The sequence below is a fragment of the Salmo salar genome, chromosome ssa14 (assembly GCF_905237065.1).
Source record: "Salmo salar chromosome ssa14, Ssal_v3.1, whole genome shotgun sequence".
NCBI classification, from domain to species: Eukaryota; Metazoa; Chordata; class Actinopteri; order Salmoniformes; family Salmonidae; genus Salmo; species Salmo salar.
The window spans coordinates 78,374,229-78,390,957 of NC_059455.1; the positions used below are offsets into that span (position 1 = coordinate 78,374,229).

The 16,729-nt window shown below is 41.4% G+C and overlaps 1 long non-coding RNA gene across 4 annotated transcripts in view; it reads right to left on the reverse strand.

The window, feature by feature from the left end:
* The window catches only part of LOC123726807 (uncharacterized), a 30,255-nt gene that overhangs the window by 12,026 nt on the left and 1,500 nt on the right, over positions 1-16,729 (reverse strand). For 2 of the 4 annotated variants that reach the window (XR_006758955.1, XR_006758958.1), the window contains exons 2-4: positions 13,152-13,293; positions 12,853-12,907; positions 11,246-11,352 (exon numbers count right to left, since the gene is read on the reverse strand). This is a non-coding gene — a long non-coding RNA (uncharacterized lncRNA). Of the gene's footprint in view, positions 1-11,245; positions 11,371-12,852; positions 12,908-13,151; positions 13,294-16,729 lie in introns of all 4 variants that reach the window. The other 2 variants (XR_006758956.1, XR_006758954.1) reach the window with 1 other exon arrangement.

A 16,729-nucleotide genomic window follows, 5' to 3' on the forward strand; every position in this document is an offset into this window, starting at 1 on the left:
ACCTTATATAGACTGGTGTGTTCCTTTCCAAATCATGACCAATCAATTGAATTTACCACAGGTGGACTCCAAGTTGTAAAAACATCTCAAGGAGAATAAATAGAAACAGGATGCACCTGAGCTCAATTTCTGTCACGACTTCCACCGAAGTTGGTCCCTCGGGCGGCATTCGGCGGTCGAAATCACCGACCTTCTAGCCATCGCTGATCCTCTTTTTATTTTCCTTTGGTTTTGTCTTGTCTTGTATCACACCTGGTTCCAATCCCATTCATTACATGTTGTGTATTTAACCCTCTGTTCCCCCTTATTGTCCTTGTCGGTGATTGTTTGTTTGTAAGCTATGTGCAAGATATGTTCTGGTGTGCGACGGGTTTTGTACCCACTTGTATTATTTTGGTTTTCAGAGTTTTTGAGCACTTATTAAACTGCTCCGTTTTATACCAAGTTCGATCTCCTGCGTCTGACTTCCCTGCTGTCACGCCCTGACCTGAGAGAGATGTTTTATTTCTCTATTTTGTTAGGTCAGGGTGTGGGGTGGGCATTCTATGTGTTATATTTCTATGTTGTGTTTTTCCTTTGATTGGACTAGTATGGTTTCCAATCAGAGGCAGCTGTCTATCGTTGTCTCTGATTGGGAATCATACTTAGGCAGCCCTTTTTCCCTCCTTCAGTGTGGGATCTTATTTTTGTACAGCTCAGTAAGCATGCAGAACGTGACGTTCGTTTTTCGTTGTTTATTATTTTGATTTAGTGTTCTGAGTTAAATAAAATAGAAATCTGAACACTTACCACGCTGCACCTTGGTCTTCTCCTTACGACGATCGTCACATCTGCCACCAGCACGCACCCTTACAATTCAAGTCTCATAGTAAAAGGGTCTGAATACTTATGTAAATAAGGTATTTCTGTTTTTTATTTTTATTACATTTTCAAAAATGTCTAAAAATCTGTTTTCGCTTTGTCATTATGGGGTATTGTGTATTTTTCCCCAATCCATTTTAGAATAAGGCTGTAACATATCAAAATGTGGAAAAAGTCAAGGGGTCTGAATACTTTCCAAATGGACTGTTTATATAACATTCTATGTTTTTTTAAATAAATTAGTTTATTTGAGTTTAACCATAATATTTGTTGTATTATTTGTTCTGTATTTTCTAATGGATTAAGCTGAAATTGCAACCAACTTTGTATGGCTAGTTAAAAAAATAGCGATATTTTGGAGATTATTTCATTTTCAAATAACAGAAAGTGAGAAAAAAGCCATTCTTGAACATGGGGTGAGACATTTTTACTAATCTGCTAGAGAACTAGTTCGGATTTAAGGATACCTTTTGTATGACTGAAGCCTTTAGTCAGAGGTCTAATGCTTTAATATTTAGTCATTTATGCCCTCCGAATTCATATTCACTATATAAATAGGCCTGTTTAATTTTGCCTGGCTTGTAGTTCCAAATAAAATGGAATATTTTTTGCTCATATCATTTAAACAAGTCGCTAGGTGTAGGCAAAATCATAAGCAAATAGGTAAACTGGGATATGACTAAAGAGTTCATTAGGGTGATTTTTCCACAAATAGACAGGTATTTCAAGCTGTTACCAAAGTGATAGAAACCAGAGGAACATAATGTTCCCCTTATTCAGATCAGAGCATCAGACTCTGTGCTCTGTTCTGAAAGTGATATGTACAATATGTTACGAATTTCTAAGTGCTTCAGACCCCGGACTGCACAAGCATTTCACTACACTCGCATTAACATCTGCTAACCATGTGTATGTGACCAATAACATTTTATTTGATTTGATTTGCATCTTTAAGTTGTCTAACTAACCTTTGCAGGTTAGCATTTTTTTTGTTGCCATGAATCTTGTTATGGAGGCAGTCCTGAAGTGGTCAGTAGCTGCCACAGTCACAAAGTCATTTCTGTTGCCATAAATGTTTACGATATAGCCAATTTTTACTTTGCAGCTGGCCCATTTAGCAGAAATCGATCAATTCTGCCTCCATGGCAAAATTCATGACAGTAAACCCCAACCTGCCTGACCGGCACCCTCTGTCTAATATTGCAAAAGGACAAGTAATCTGACAGGTCTGGACAGAGACTTCTGTAACTCTGAATAAGCGTGGGAGTTGATGATGGCCAAGACCTTGCCTTGCCACTGAGCCACTGAATGGAAATTCACCACAGGAGGTTCCCATGGTTACCACACTCCCGCCCGCTTGCTCAACTGGCCTCAGCTGAAGCTGATTGGTCGAGCCAGGGCACTTAGCAACCAGATCCCCACTTAGCCTGAATCCAGCCTGTACTTTGGCGTTCAACAGCAGGTCAAAGGTCAAATGTATCCTGATTCGTGACCAGCCTCCAACCAACCAGTAACCTACCAGGCGATTGGCTAACAGGTTAAAAGGAGTATTAGGCCCAACTCATCGACAAAGACAGTAGTCTTAATTGGAGTTGATATCTAACTCAGCAATAGGTGTCCCTTCCCACGTCAATCAAAATCATAAGAAGCCATGTAATGGCTTGGTTACCAGACTCAAATAAAATCAAATGCCCAGTATTTGTCACATGAGCTGAATACAACAGGTGTGGACTTTACCATGAAATGCTTACTTACGAGCCCTTTCCCAACCAAAAAAAATACAAATAAAAATGTAAATAAAAATTTGCCTCCCCAAAAAAGAAAGAAATAGTAACACAATAAAATAACAATAACAAGACTATATACAAGGAGTATCGGATGCAGGGGTAATATACACATGTCATGTAGGTAGGGGTGAAAGTGACTAGGCAATCAGGATAGATAATAAACAGAGTAGCAGTGTATGGGAAGAGTGTGAAAAATGGTCAATGTTTGTGTGTTTTGTGTGTGTGAGCATATGTAGTGTGTGTGTGTATGTGTGTGTTGTAGGCCGAGTGTAGTATGTGTGCGTGTGTGGGTAGAGTCCAGTGAGTGTGCATAGAGCCAGTGCAAGAGAGTCAGCAGCAGTCTTATGTCTTGGGGGTAGAAGCTGTTCAGCTTTGGTCCCAGACTTGTTGCTGCGGTACCGCTTTCTGTGCAGTTGCAGAGAGAACAGTCTATGACTTGGGTGGCTGGAGTGTGACAATTTGTAAGGTCTTCCTCTGACACTGCCTGCTATAGAGGTCCTGGATGGCAGGGATCTCGGCCCCAGTGATGTACTGGGCCGAATGCACTTCCCTCTGAAGCACCTTACGGTCGGATGCCAAGATTGAGGTCAGTTTGAGCAACACAACAACTACACAAGTCTCAAAGACTCTAACCAGAGAAACAAAGTCTGATTGAGCATGGTAAACTCATAATAACCAAAAGAGGAGACTGACCGATGTTGTTCTCTGCACTATTGCTACGTGCTTATAATCATAGTGTACGGAAAAAACAAATCAACATTCTTTAAGCCCCACAAGGCCTGCAGTGTCAGCTGAAACATGTTGTACTGTATTTAGAACTAAACTGCCTTTAACTGTCTAGGTAAGTGACTGAAACATTAAAACTAAAGTGCTGGGAGACAAAACATCAAAGGTAATCTTATAACATTAGTGGTAGGTACACTCAGGCACAAGGAATGTGTTGGAGTTGGAGGTTATATTTTTAAAAACATTACCCAAAACTCCTCACCTCAGCACTTAAAAGAAGTGCAATGACAGGATATTTCATATCCATTTATTACAGTCCGGGGAAGGAACAAAATAAAATAAAATGTTCCTATTAGTCACCCCTCATTTAATTTCCTGGTTGGCCCCCTAGATAGATCAGAACATGTCCAATGTTCATTCACTTGTGAGGATCTGACCTATCTGTGAGCCTCTTTTATCTCTGGCCAGTCCTTTCCCAGGAGGTTGACTGACTTCCTCATGTGGCCAGGTGTGCGTCACAAATGGCACCTTATTCCCTATGGGCCCTGGTTAAAAGTAGTGCACTACATAGGCGATAGGGTGCCATGTGGGTCACACACCTGGAGTTTGGTTTCAGTCTGATCACCCACAGGTAGCCCAAGAAGCACAGGTATCCCACATTCCCCTGACTGTGCCATGGGATGTAGAGAGAGAGGGAGAGAGGCAGTTTCCCTGAGAGTGGTTGTCAGGGCACCGAGGAGGTGAGAAGGGGAAATATGCAGACTGGAAAAACTTATGGAAGGAAGGATTAATGGAGTCACACAGAGAGGGGGAATGAGAGAGAGAGAACATTTGAGAGAAAGAGAGGGAAATTGAGAAAGAGAGAGGAGAGGAGAGAGGGGGGTAGACTGAGAGAGATAAATTGAGAGTGAGAGACACACAGACAGAGAGAAAGAGAGAGATAGGGGGAGTGAGAGAGACAGAGAAATAGAGAGAGGAAGCCCACAGGTAGCCCAAGAAACAGACTCCCCATTCAACCTCCTCCAGTGCTCTCCAGATCAGTATGTTCTGCACAGGAGGACTGTGCCTCAGCCTGCCTGTCCGGTTGTGTTTAGTACAGTACCTCTGTACTCTACCACCGATCTCACTGTAGCCTGTCTCTTCACATCTATGTCATCATTAGTGCTAGTCTGATAGAGCACTAATTGCTGCAACAATCAAATCAAGCTCGAGATCCGGAGCAGGGTCCTCCTATATCGAAGTCTCCACGCGGCTGCCAAAGCTGCCCCAGGGACACATGAGTCTGCTGTGACCAAGACCAGACCCAGACACAAAAGTAGTGCACTACATAGGGAATAGTGTGCCATTTGGGACACAGCCAGTGAGGGAGCAACTCTCTTCTCTCTGAGGGGCTAACCCCGTCTGGGGCCTCAGAGGCTAGCTCTGGCCCCCTCTACCCTCCAGCTCACCCTGATACCCTGTACAGAATACAATCCATGGGCCACTGGAGAATCAATTCAAGCTGCCAGAAAAAACAGACTGACTGGCTTACAGAGGGTCCAAGTGGGGCCATCAAAGTGCCCACATGTAAACAACTGGGTTCATCAAAACAGTTATGCATAAGCCACTGTCCATTAGCTAGCAGTACTAAAGCATGATGCAGCTTCTAAACAAACAACAACCGAATAACAGCAGAATAACTTTCATATGCCAGAGTGGTTACAGCCTCAAACAAAAACAACAGGCAGCTTAGCGAGGGCTGTTTTGGCAGCGGTGTTGTTCCTGATTGTATCCCAGTGTGAGTCCCAAATGGCACCTTATTCCCTACATAGTGCACTACTTTTGACCAGTGCCCTGGTTAAAAGTAGTGCACTATGTAGGGAATAGGGTGCCATTTGGGACACAGACCCATGTTGATCCAGCAGGCCTATACGTGAAACTGTTAGATAGAGCTGATTAATGAGGCTCTGTATGAATGAAAGGCCCCATCCATCAAACACAGCTGTACTGGGTTACTGCACAGCACAGTGGGCTGGACAGGCAGATAGGCAGTTCTGATCTAATGCACCATGTGCTGGACCAAAACACTTTCATCTTGTTTACACTGTTCTACTTGCTGTGTAACATAAAATCTATTTATTCATCATACTCACAGATCTTAGCTTGGCTGTAGTGCAATACAAATAGCACAGTAGGTAATGGATGATATGCTCTTCGAAGAAAATGTTTGTTATCTGGGGTAAGATATGCATCTTGAGGTTTCTGGATTGTAATTCATTTCATGCAACTTTTCCCTTTGGGTTCCTATAATATTCCATGGGCCATGACGACAGTATAGAGTACAAACAGTAGGCTATCACTTCCTGAAAAAGTGAAGTGTACAAAACAAACACTGAGTACTAAATGTTGGTGAATTGCACACACCCAGACGTGACAACAACCCTCATTGCTTCACTGTTAACACTTCTCAAAAAGGGAAGTTGTCTATGTTCATTGCGTAAGAGACAGTGGACATTACGTACAAGGAGGGTAGTATTACAGACAATAAAACACCCTTATCACAACAACAAAGAGTTTTTTACTGAGTTTACTGATAACACAGTGACTCAATGAAATGTGATGTTGCTGTCTTACTGTCGCTACTGAACATAACATTGTGTCCTCACGGGACATTTTGAAATTACTGAGGATTCCAGAATATGAGTCATGCCAACCAACCATGATGTGGTGATTTTATGCTATTGGCTACAGAAAATGTAATTGTGTCCATATGGAACATTTTGAAATGACTGTGGATTCCAGAACTCCAATCATGCCAACCAACCATGATGTGCCGGAGGACAGAGGATAGAACATCCTGGTTACGCTGAAATCAAACCAGAAACTTTCCCACTGAGCCATGCTGATTTTGGATTGTGTCTCAATAATCTCTTCTTCCTCCAGAAGTATGCACTTGTTCACTTCCCATCACTGACTTTACAGGAAATTACTGGTATAAGACATATGGCGGAAACACCCTCTAGTCCATGCCTCCACTAATCCAATGCTTTTAGATTTGTGGGAAGTAGTGAATGAGTTCACACTTCAGGTGGAAGGAGATATTATTGGGAAGCACCCAAGGCGGTCATTGGTTCACCTGTAGCAGACACACAACTCTTACTGTGCATAGTACTACATGTACTTATTCTGAGATCATGAAGTCATAGGTCATTTATGGTGTATTGTTGGTGATTCATATGGGTTGCCGATTCATTCACCTCACCTGTAGAGGACACAAGCCACTCTTACTGTGGTAGATATGTTTATTCTGGGATCTTGATTTACCTTATAGGTCGTACTGGTCATTAATCACGTGTTTTCTCTGTTAGTTTCATCTTGATGCCAATTCATTCACCTGTCCACCTGTGGTTAGGTACTGTAGTTGTGAGGCGTATAGCCTTGGCTACAGTCACTACCATCTGCACAGTAATGGTACATTCAGTGGTGTGATAAGACTCTTAGAAAAGGATCTGGCCTCCAGAAATAACCTAGACTTAGTCTCTCCCTTGTTCCCCTGACCGTGCCATGGGAGAGAGAGAGAGAGAGAGAGAGAGAGAGAGAGAGAGAGAGAGAGAGAGAGAGAGAGAGAGAGAGAGAGAGAGAGCATACCGTTCAGATGCAGGAGCCTCAGGGCTGGTAGCTAAGAGACTGACTCATGCTATGCTGTGGGGAAAATCATGTTCTGGAAATCTGCTCAGGAGATCATAACTACATTCATAGGCTACTCTACTTCTATTCGGAATGATGCACCTAAACAATAACTACATTATGTTCTATTGAATAGATCCTACTGTACAACAGTGACGTCCTTCATAGGAGCACAGGACCCACAGGCTTTATGATGACATCCCTTAATGCGTCATTGAACCTCTTAAGTACTGCACTCATGCACTACTGATGATTAAACTTAGGGCTGTAGTACGTACATCCAAATGTTAGGTACATTTAAAGCTTTAAGGCCTCACATTTGCCTTGACACAATATTGAGACCCTCAAAATGTCTGTCCAACAGTTGGCCTGGATCCCATGCAAAACAAGCTGCCCAGAGAGTTAGGACACTGGGTGAATGAAAATGGGCAGATCATGACCACACTTTGCATGGCCCATTGCATACAATGAGGGTCAAGTCGATCATTTGCTTTGAGGTTCATGAGTTAGGCATCTTTTGAGGGTCAGGTCGGGGCCTAAAGCTGCGTTTACACAGCCCAATTCGGATATGTTGCCCAATTATTGGCAAAAGTGCTAATCTGGTTGGTTGAAATACCAATACCCTGGATTCCATGCAAAACAAGCTGCATGAATGAAAATGTCCAGATCCTGATTCCTGACCACACTTTGCATTTACCATTACACCCTTCGTGACCTGGGAGAATATCTTTCATCTCAGTGTGCTGAACAGGGGGGTCAGGTGTAAGGGATTAGCTATGTTTATGGTCAAGCAGCAGCCCAAGGCCTGGCTGGAGTGAGTCTTCATTATTCACAGATTACAACCTTCCAAGAGCCAAAACCCCAACAGATCTACCAGTAGGCTCAGCTGTACCTCTCATGTTCTATTTTTGTTTCTGGGTTCATTTTGGTGGCTGGCGATCCCCTGGAACAAAAGTATAGGTGTCCTATTCTATATATAGTGCACTACTTTTGACCAAAGCCCTATAGGCCCTGGTCAAAAGTAGTGCACTTTAAAGGGACGCACCCATATCTACGGACAGGACATGTATTCATGTGGAGACACATACATGAATGTACACTCATGCACAGTATGCATGCACAATCAGGTGCAGTTTTTACTCAGAAGCATTAATACAAATAGCTGGTTCAGTAGCTTACAAACAAACTACTTGAGTTGACCCACTGGGCAAAGATGTCAGTTTAACATTGAGTTTAAATTTACCTTTGATTGAGTTGTCAACTAACATGAATTCAATGTGAAATCAACAAAAAAATGAGTTCATGTCATTGGATGTAGGTTTAAAGTCCGTGGAAAAAACACTAATTTCTTTACGTTGATTGCTTTTTGCAATCTAATCAGTTTTCCACCTTGATTCCACATTTTATTATTTTGTTGCAATGACATGGAAATAACGTGGATTCAACCAGTTTGTGCCCAGTGGGGCGAGTCAGTTGGTGTGTATCTCCTGTCCAGCCTATCCCCGTCCCCATGACAGGGAGTGTGTAGCATGCGGACTCAACACAAAGACATCATTCACACTGGCCCTTACATAACCTTCAGATACAAAGCCTTTCATTTTGGGCTAGATACCATATCCTCTATGTACCCTACAGCTAGGTAAAGGGCAGAAAGGTTGAACAGAACTATAACATAGTATTTCAAAACATTCTTTCCTAGAATACAAGTCCATTATGACCCTTTTCCACGTGGAACCTCTAACTCAGGTATTCCCCCAGGGGTGCGCACAATGCCGTCGGGGGTACGCCAAATAAACATGTGATTCACATTTAAAACATAAATAAATCAATAAATAAATCTTCACATTTTCAAACAGTTCATTTATATTTTCCAACGGGGCTATACATTTGGGTGAGGGTTTTTCTTCTCACCTGAGTAGCCACTGGCAAAAATAAAATTAAACCATCTAGTGTTCCCCCGAAATAACAACACAATGTCAAATACAGGTAGCCTAGTCAAATAATTAACATCCAATCACATTAACCGTTACTCTCTCGCGGGAATACCACTAACGGGCCGTAGCTTCTGCTCATGTTGGTATCTGTACTGATGGCGCAAAAGCCATGACAGAGACTGGTAACGCGCGTGCAAGCAGTTGCTCCCGACGCCACTTGGGCACACTGCAGCATCCAGCCAAGAGGCTCTTGCTGCCAAGGGAATGCCTGACAGCTTGAAAGATGTTTTGGACACTACAGTGAAAATTGTGAACTTTGTTAAAGCAAGGCCCCTAAACTCTTGTGTATTTTCTGCACTATGCAATGATATGGGCAGCGACCATGTAATGTTTTTACAACATTCCGAAGTGTGCTGTTTATTAAGGAGCAAAGTATTGACATGTTTTTTTTTTTAATTGAGAGACGAGCTTAAAGTTTTCTTTACTGACAATAATTTTCACTTGTCTGACCGCTTGCATGATGACGAGTTTCTCACACGACTGGCCTATCTGGGTGATGTTTTTTCTCGCCTGAATGATCTGAATCTAGGATTACAGGGACTCTCCACAAATATATTTAATGTGCGGGACAAAATTGAGGCTATGATTAAGGAGTTGGAGCTCTTCTCTGTCTGCATTAACAAGGACAACACACAGGTCTTTCCATCATTGTATGATTTATTTTGTGTGCAAATGAACTCAAGCTTACGGACAATGTCAAATGTGATATAGAGAAGCACCTGAGTGAGTTGGGTGCGCAAATACCCAGGTACTTTCCCGAACCGGATGACACAAACAACTGGATTCATTATCCCTCATTCACTTGTGAGGGTCTGACTCTGCCTCCAGTCCACTTACTGATATCTGAACAAGAGAACCTCATCCAAATTGCAACAAGAAGTTCTGTGAAAATTGAAACGCAGCTGGAGGTTGAATGTTTGAAGGGGTACGGGACTATAAAAAGTTTGGATACCACTGCTCTAACTGGTTCTAAGAACCCCACCACCTCCAACCTCCTCTGCTGACACAGACTAAGCTGTGTCACGGTGCCGTGAGAGAGACTACAGGAGTTAAATATTGTACTAGTACCCAGAACTCAGTTAGGTAGCTAGGTTACGCAGTCAGTGCTCTTAATCTGTTGTCCCAGTGGATGCTGTGCCGTCATTAGGGCCAAGGCCAATCCTCTGTCTTATACAAGCTTAATACCAGAATCTGACCTCTTCCTCACGCATCAGGATGATTAAGAGTCAATGGGAAGAACTTCCGGCCTTTAAGCAGAACATAAAATGCACTTGCACATCTGAGATTCCTTGTTGCAGATGTGTGGGCATCATCATTGATGTCTTCAAAGAAAAGAAAGACCTGCACACTGCTCTTGCCAGTATCATTACCATAAAGCAGAACCATTACTCCTCTAATACACACAGGTATCAGCCGTTTCTATTGCTCTTCCAGTAGGGTTTGAGAAATGCTGTGTGTCACATTGAACTCCCTCCCCAGGCCTCGTTTTAAAAACACAGAGTTCCTGAGCTCTGCAATGACACAGACGAGCCGGAAATGAATGACTAGTGTTTTCCTGCCAACACAGATGCAAGCGTTCAAGCTTGGTGGTCAACCCATCTGCATGCGGACCACGTCAACTGGAGAGACAGTCAGCATTTCAATAGACAAACAAAGCTGAAATTCATAGCCTGTCCTGTGATCATAGACGCTATGCCAATGACAGAGCTCTGTCTATGGGCTGTATTGTTGTTGTCTAATGATGTATTCTGAGTCATCCACCATGCTAGTCCTTTGTGTAAGGGGCTCTGTGAGACCACAGTCACCACCCACCATCAAAGCCGTTACTGCATCAGTTTCTAACTATCTATATTGTAGTGTAACAGACCAAGGGTTGGGGTCAGAATGCATGGTAAACTCAGTTTGAATTTGAATTGAAAAAAGGTCAAGAGGAAGTAGAAATGTAAATGGGCGGAAGGTAACCTAGCGGTTAAGAGCGTTGGTTCTAAACGCAAAGGTCGCTGGTTTGAATCCCTGAGCAGACAAGGTGAAAAATCTGCTAATGTGCCCTTGAGCAAGACACTTAACCCTAATTGCTCCTGTAAGTCACTCTGGATAAGAGCTTCAATTAAATGACTAAAATGGGAAAGACAGGATATTCTATATAATTCTAATCATACTACGTATGAATGACTTATTTTACACGTAGGAAGATGAGATAGGTAGACTTACTGTATGCTACACAGCCAGTGAGATTGTTCTGGATGGACTGTGTTGCTGAAACGGTAACACTGTAGATTGCGACCAAACAGACACCTTGAGCAGTCCTCGGCTGTCCCCTAGTGGGGAAAGTGTCACTATGAATCAACAAAAAAATGCCTATTGAGTTTGTGCATTCTAAATGTTTGTTTGTTGTGAATACATTCTGAAATCAATACAGAATAAACACCCAGCTAATCAATTCCAAAACAATAGGTGTTTTGCTGATACAAATGACCAAATTAAAAAGTAGGGAGTATCTAGGCTAATGCCTGGCAACAATTTAAAATGGATATGAAAAACAAGTATTATCATACCAAACGACATTAGACTTATTGATAGATTGATACCAGAGGAGGCTGGTGGGATGAGCTATAGGAGGACAGGCTCATTGTAATGGCTGGAATGAAATCAAATAGAACAGAGTCAAACACGTGGTTCCCATATGTTTGATGTGTTTGGTACCATTCCATTTATTATATTCCAGCCATTACAATAAGCCAGTCCTCCTATAGGTCCTCCCACCAGCGTCCTCTGATTGATACGTATATACAGTACCAGTCAAAAGTTTGGACACACCTACTCATTCAAGGGTTTTTCTTTATTTTTACTATTTTCTACATTGTAGAATAATAGTGAAGACATCAGAACTATGAAAGAACACATATGAAATCATGTTGTAAACAAAAAAGTGTTTAAAAAATATACAAATATTTTATATTTGAGATTCTTCAAAGTAGTCACCCTTTGACCTTGATGACAGCTTTGCAGACTCTTGGCATTCTCTCAACCAGCTTCATGAGGTAGTCACCTGAAATGCTTTTCAATTAACAGGTGTGCCTTGTTAATTCCCTATTTGGTAAAAGACCAAGTCCATATTAATGCAAGAACAGCTGTACTCTGGACCTTCCTGTCTTAAAGTAATGATGGACTGTCGTAATGATGGACTTTGCTTATTTGAGCTGTTCTTGCATTAATATGGACTTGGTCTTTTATCAAATAGGGCTATCTTCTGTATACCAACCCTACCTTGTCACAACACAACTGATTGGCTCAAACGCATTAACAAGGCACACCTGTTAATTGAAAAGCATTCCAGGTGACTACCTCATGAAGCTGGTTGAGAGAATGCCAAGAGTCTGCAAAGCTGTCATCAAGTCAAAGGGTGACTACTTTGAAGAATCTCAAATATAAAATATAATATGATTTATTTAACACTTTTTTGGTTACTACATGATTCCATGTGTTATTTCATAGTTTTGATGTCTTCACTATTATTCTACAATGTAGAAAATAGCAAAAATAAAGAAAATCCCTGGAATGAGGAGGTGTGTCCAAACCTTTGACTGGTAATGTATGTAATTGATTGACACCTTGATAAAAGTGAAGAGTCAGACCACGTGGATTTCGTACAACAGAGAAATGTACGTCGTCAAAGCTGTAGGCATCTTTATAAAAATCTTTTTTATAAACTGCTCCTTAATGTTGTGAGTTGTTGTCCTATTTTGTATTTTTGAAAATATATTATATGGTGTAAAGTAATATTAATGTGGGTATGATGTGTGAGAATGCTGACTCACCGCAAATCTTTAGTTTGCTGCACATGCACACATGTGAGCCGACAGGAAACCGTAACTATGGAGTAATGTGTTGAAGAAATGGAATAAGTGGAGGTTAAAGCAGTGTCATTCACTCAAAGCTAGCAAAATGTTACAATGTACTTTACAATTTTAGGAAAACTCTGAGTATCTATCAAACAAATCTACCTCCCGCCAAATCCTCAGAATTGTATGTGCATGCGCTGTGAGATGGGCTGGGGATGAGGTCCCGAGGTTACCCATCTTCAGTTCATTGAAAGTATACGGCAGTGTTAACTTACATGAGTTAATGTTTCAATATGCAGACCATTCAGCGAGGCTTGGCCTGTCGTGGCTCTGTCCTTTCCAGTAGTGTCTGCTAGAGAGAACTGGGATGGTTTGAGGCTCTGTTGTGTCTCCACCGTGGTTATAGGTAGCCTAAACCTTAATTATATTAATTATAAGGTTATTGTAGAAGGTCAACTATATTTAAACCACCCTATATTATACAGTGCATTCGTAAAATATTCACACCTCTTCCCTTTTTCCACATTTTGTTACGTTACAGCCTTACTCTAAAATACTTTTTTTTTTTTTAAATGTCCTCATCAATCTACACACAATATCCCATAAAGACAAAAACATTAAAAACAGAAATACCTTATTTACATAAGGTATTTCTATAACTTGACTGGAGTCCACCTGTGGTAAATTTAATTGATTGGACATGATTTGTAAAAGCACATATCTGTCTATATAAGGTCCCACAGTTGACTGTGCATGTCAGAGCAAAAACCAAACCATGAGTTCAAAGGAATTGTCCATAGCTTTCCGAGATCGGATTGTGTCGAGACACAGATCTGGGGAAAGGTACCCAAACATTTCTGCAGCATTGAAGGTCCCCAAGAACACAGTTGCCTCCATCATTCTTAAATGGAAGAAGTTTGGAACCAGCAAGACTCTTCCTAGAGCTGGCCGCCCGGCCAAACTGAGCAATCGGGGGAGAAGGGTCTTGGTCAGGGAGGGGACCAAGAACCCGATGGTCACTCTGACAGAGCTCCAGAGTTCCTCTATGGAGATGGGAGAACCTTCCAGAAGGACAACCATCTCTGCAGCACTCCACCAATCAGGCCTTTATGGTAGAGTGGCCAGACGGAAGCCACTCCTCAATAAAAGGCAAATGACGACTCCTTTGGAGTTTGCCAAAAGGCACCTTAAGGACTCTCAGACCATGAGAAGATTCTCTGGTCTGATGAAACCAAGAGTGAAATCTTTGGCCTGAATGCCAAGAGTCACGTCTGGAGGAAACCTGGCACCATCCCTACTGTGAAGCACTGTGGTGGCAGCATCATGATGTGAGGATGTTTTTCAGCAGCAGGGACTGGGAGACTAGTCAGGATCGAGGGAATGATGAACAGAGCAAACTACAAAAAGATCCTTGATGAAAACCTGCTCCAGAGTGCTCAGGTCCTCAGACTGTAGCGATCGAACATCTCTGGAGAGACCTGAAAATACCTGTGCAGCAACGCTCCCCATCCAACCTGACAGAGCTTAAGAGGATCTGCAGAGAAGAATGGGAGAAACTCCACAAATATAGGTGTGCCAAGCTTGAAGCGTCATACCCAAGAAGACTCGAGGCTGTAATCACTGCCAAAGGTGCTTCAACAAAGTACTGTATAAAGGGTCTGAATACTTATGGAAATGTGATATTTCAGTAGTTTTTTTATTTACTTTTTTGCAAAAATGTCTAAAACCTGTTTTTGCTTTGTCATTATGGGGTATTGTGTGTAGATTGATGAGAAAAAAATTACAATTTAATACATTTTAGAATAAGGCTGTAACGTAACATTTTGAAAAAATCAAGGGGTCTGAATACTTTCCCAATGCACTGTAGTTGGTTGGTTTGAGGCCAATCAAAGTAATAACATTTACAGTTGAAGTCGGAAGTTAACATACACCTTAGCCAAATACATTTAAACAATTGCTGACATTTCAATTCCTGACAGACAACAATTCCTGTTTTTCACAATTCCTGACATTTAATCCTCATAAAAAATCCCTGTCTTAGGTCAGTTAGGATCATCACTTTATTTTAAGAATGTGAAATGTGAAATGTCAGAATAATAGTAGAGAGAATGATTTATTTCAGCTTTCATTTCTTTCATCACATTCCCAGTGGGTCAGAAGTTTACATACACTCAATTAGTATTTGCTAGCATTGCCTTTAAATTGTTTGACTTGGGTCAAACGCTTTGGGTAGCCTTCCACAAGCTTCCCACAATAAGTTGGGTGAATTTTGGCCCATTCCTCCTGACAGAGCTGGTGTAACTGAGTCAGGTTTGTAGGCCTCCTTGCTCGCACACGCTTTTTCAGTTTTGCCTACAAATGTTCTATGATTGAGGTCAGGGCTTTGTGATGGCCACTCCAATACCTTGACTTTGTTGTCCTTAAGCCATTTTGCCACAACTTTTGAAGTATGCTTGGGGTCATTGTCCATTTGGAAGACCCATTTGCGACCAAGCTTTAACTTCCTGACTGATGTCTTGAAATGTTGCTTCAATATATCCACATAATTTCCCTTCCTCATGATGCCATCTATTTTGGAGCAGTGGCTTCTTCCTTGCTGAGCGGCCTTTCATGTTATTTCGAGATAGGACTCGTTTTACTGAGGATATAGATACTTTTGTACCTGTTTCCTCCAGCATTTTACAAAGTCCTTTGCTGTTGTTCTGGGATTGATTTGCACTTTTCGCACCAAATTACGTTCATCTCTAGGAGAGAGAACGCGTCTCCTTCCTGAGCGGTATGACGGCTGCGTGGTCCCATGGCGTTTATACCCGTATGCTATTATTTGTACAGACGAACGTGGTACCTTCAGGCATTTGTAAATTGCTCCCAAGGATGAGGCAGACATGTGGAGGTCTACAATTTTTTTTCTGAGGTCTTGGCTGATTTCTTTTGATTTTCCCATGATGTCAAGCAAAGAGGCACTGAGTTTGAAGGTAGGCCTTGAAATACGTCCACAGGTACACCTCCAATTGACTCAAATTATGTCAATTAGCCTATCAGAAGCGTCTAAAGCCATGACATCATTTTCTGGAATTTTCCAAGCTGTTTAAAGGCACAGTCAACTTAGTGTATGTAAACTTCTGACCCACTGGAATTGTAATACAGTGAATTATAAGTGAAATAATCTGTCTTTAAACAATTGTTGGAAAAATGACTTGTGTCATGCACAAAGTAGATGTCCTAACCTACTTGCCAAAACTATAGTTCGTTAACAAGACATTTGTGGAGTTGTTGAAAAACGAGTTTTAATGACTCCATCCTAAGTGTATGTAAACTTCCGACTTCAACTGTAGATTTTCTAGTGATATTGTATCATTAAAGACTGTATAATAGGATTCTATCTTTCTAAATATATACACTTTCTCGCTTTTGACCTAAGAATGAGTTAAGTCAATCCTAGGACCTCAAACTTGTTAATGGTCAAATGAAACCAAATAGTAATCAGTGATGAAAAAACATCTAATTATGGGGCTACATTGTTGACTTGATACCTAAACTGAAAAGGTTATTTTTTTTAAAGACTCAGAATGTTTAAATAATTATATTACCGTAGGCTTCTCTTGCTTTTCATTATCTGGTAAAACAATATTATATCAATAACACACAGGCTGTTCAGCAAGGCTTGGTTTGTCGTGGCTCTGAACTGGGATGGTTTGAGGCCCTGCAGTGTCTCCACGGCTAAGTTAGCTAAACCTCAGACATGCTTATACTTAATTATCATGTATCATTGAAGACTATAATAGGATTGGATCAAATCACTATTTGTTTAAAACCCCTATAACAGGACTGTCTTTGACTTGGTATAATTTGG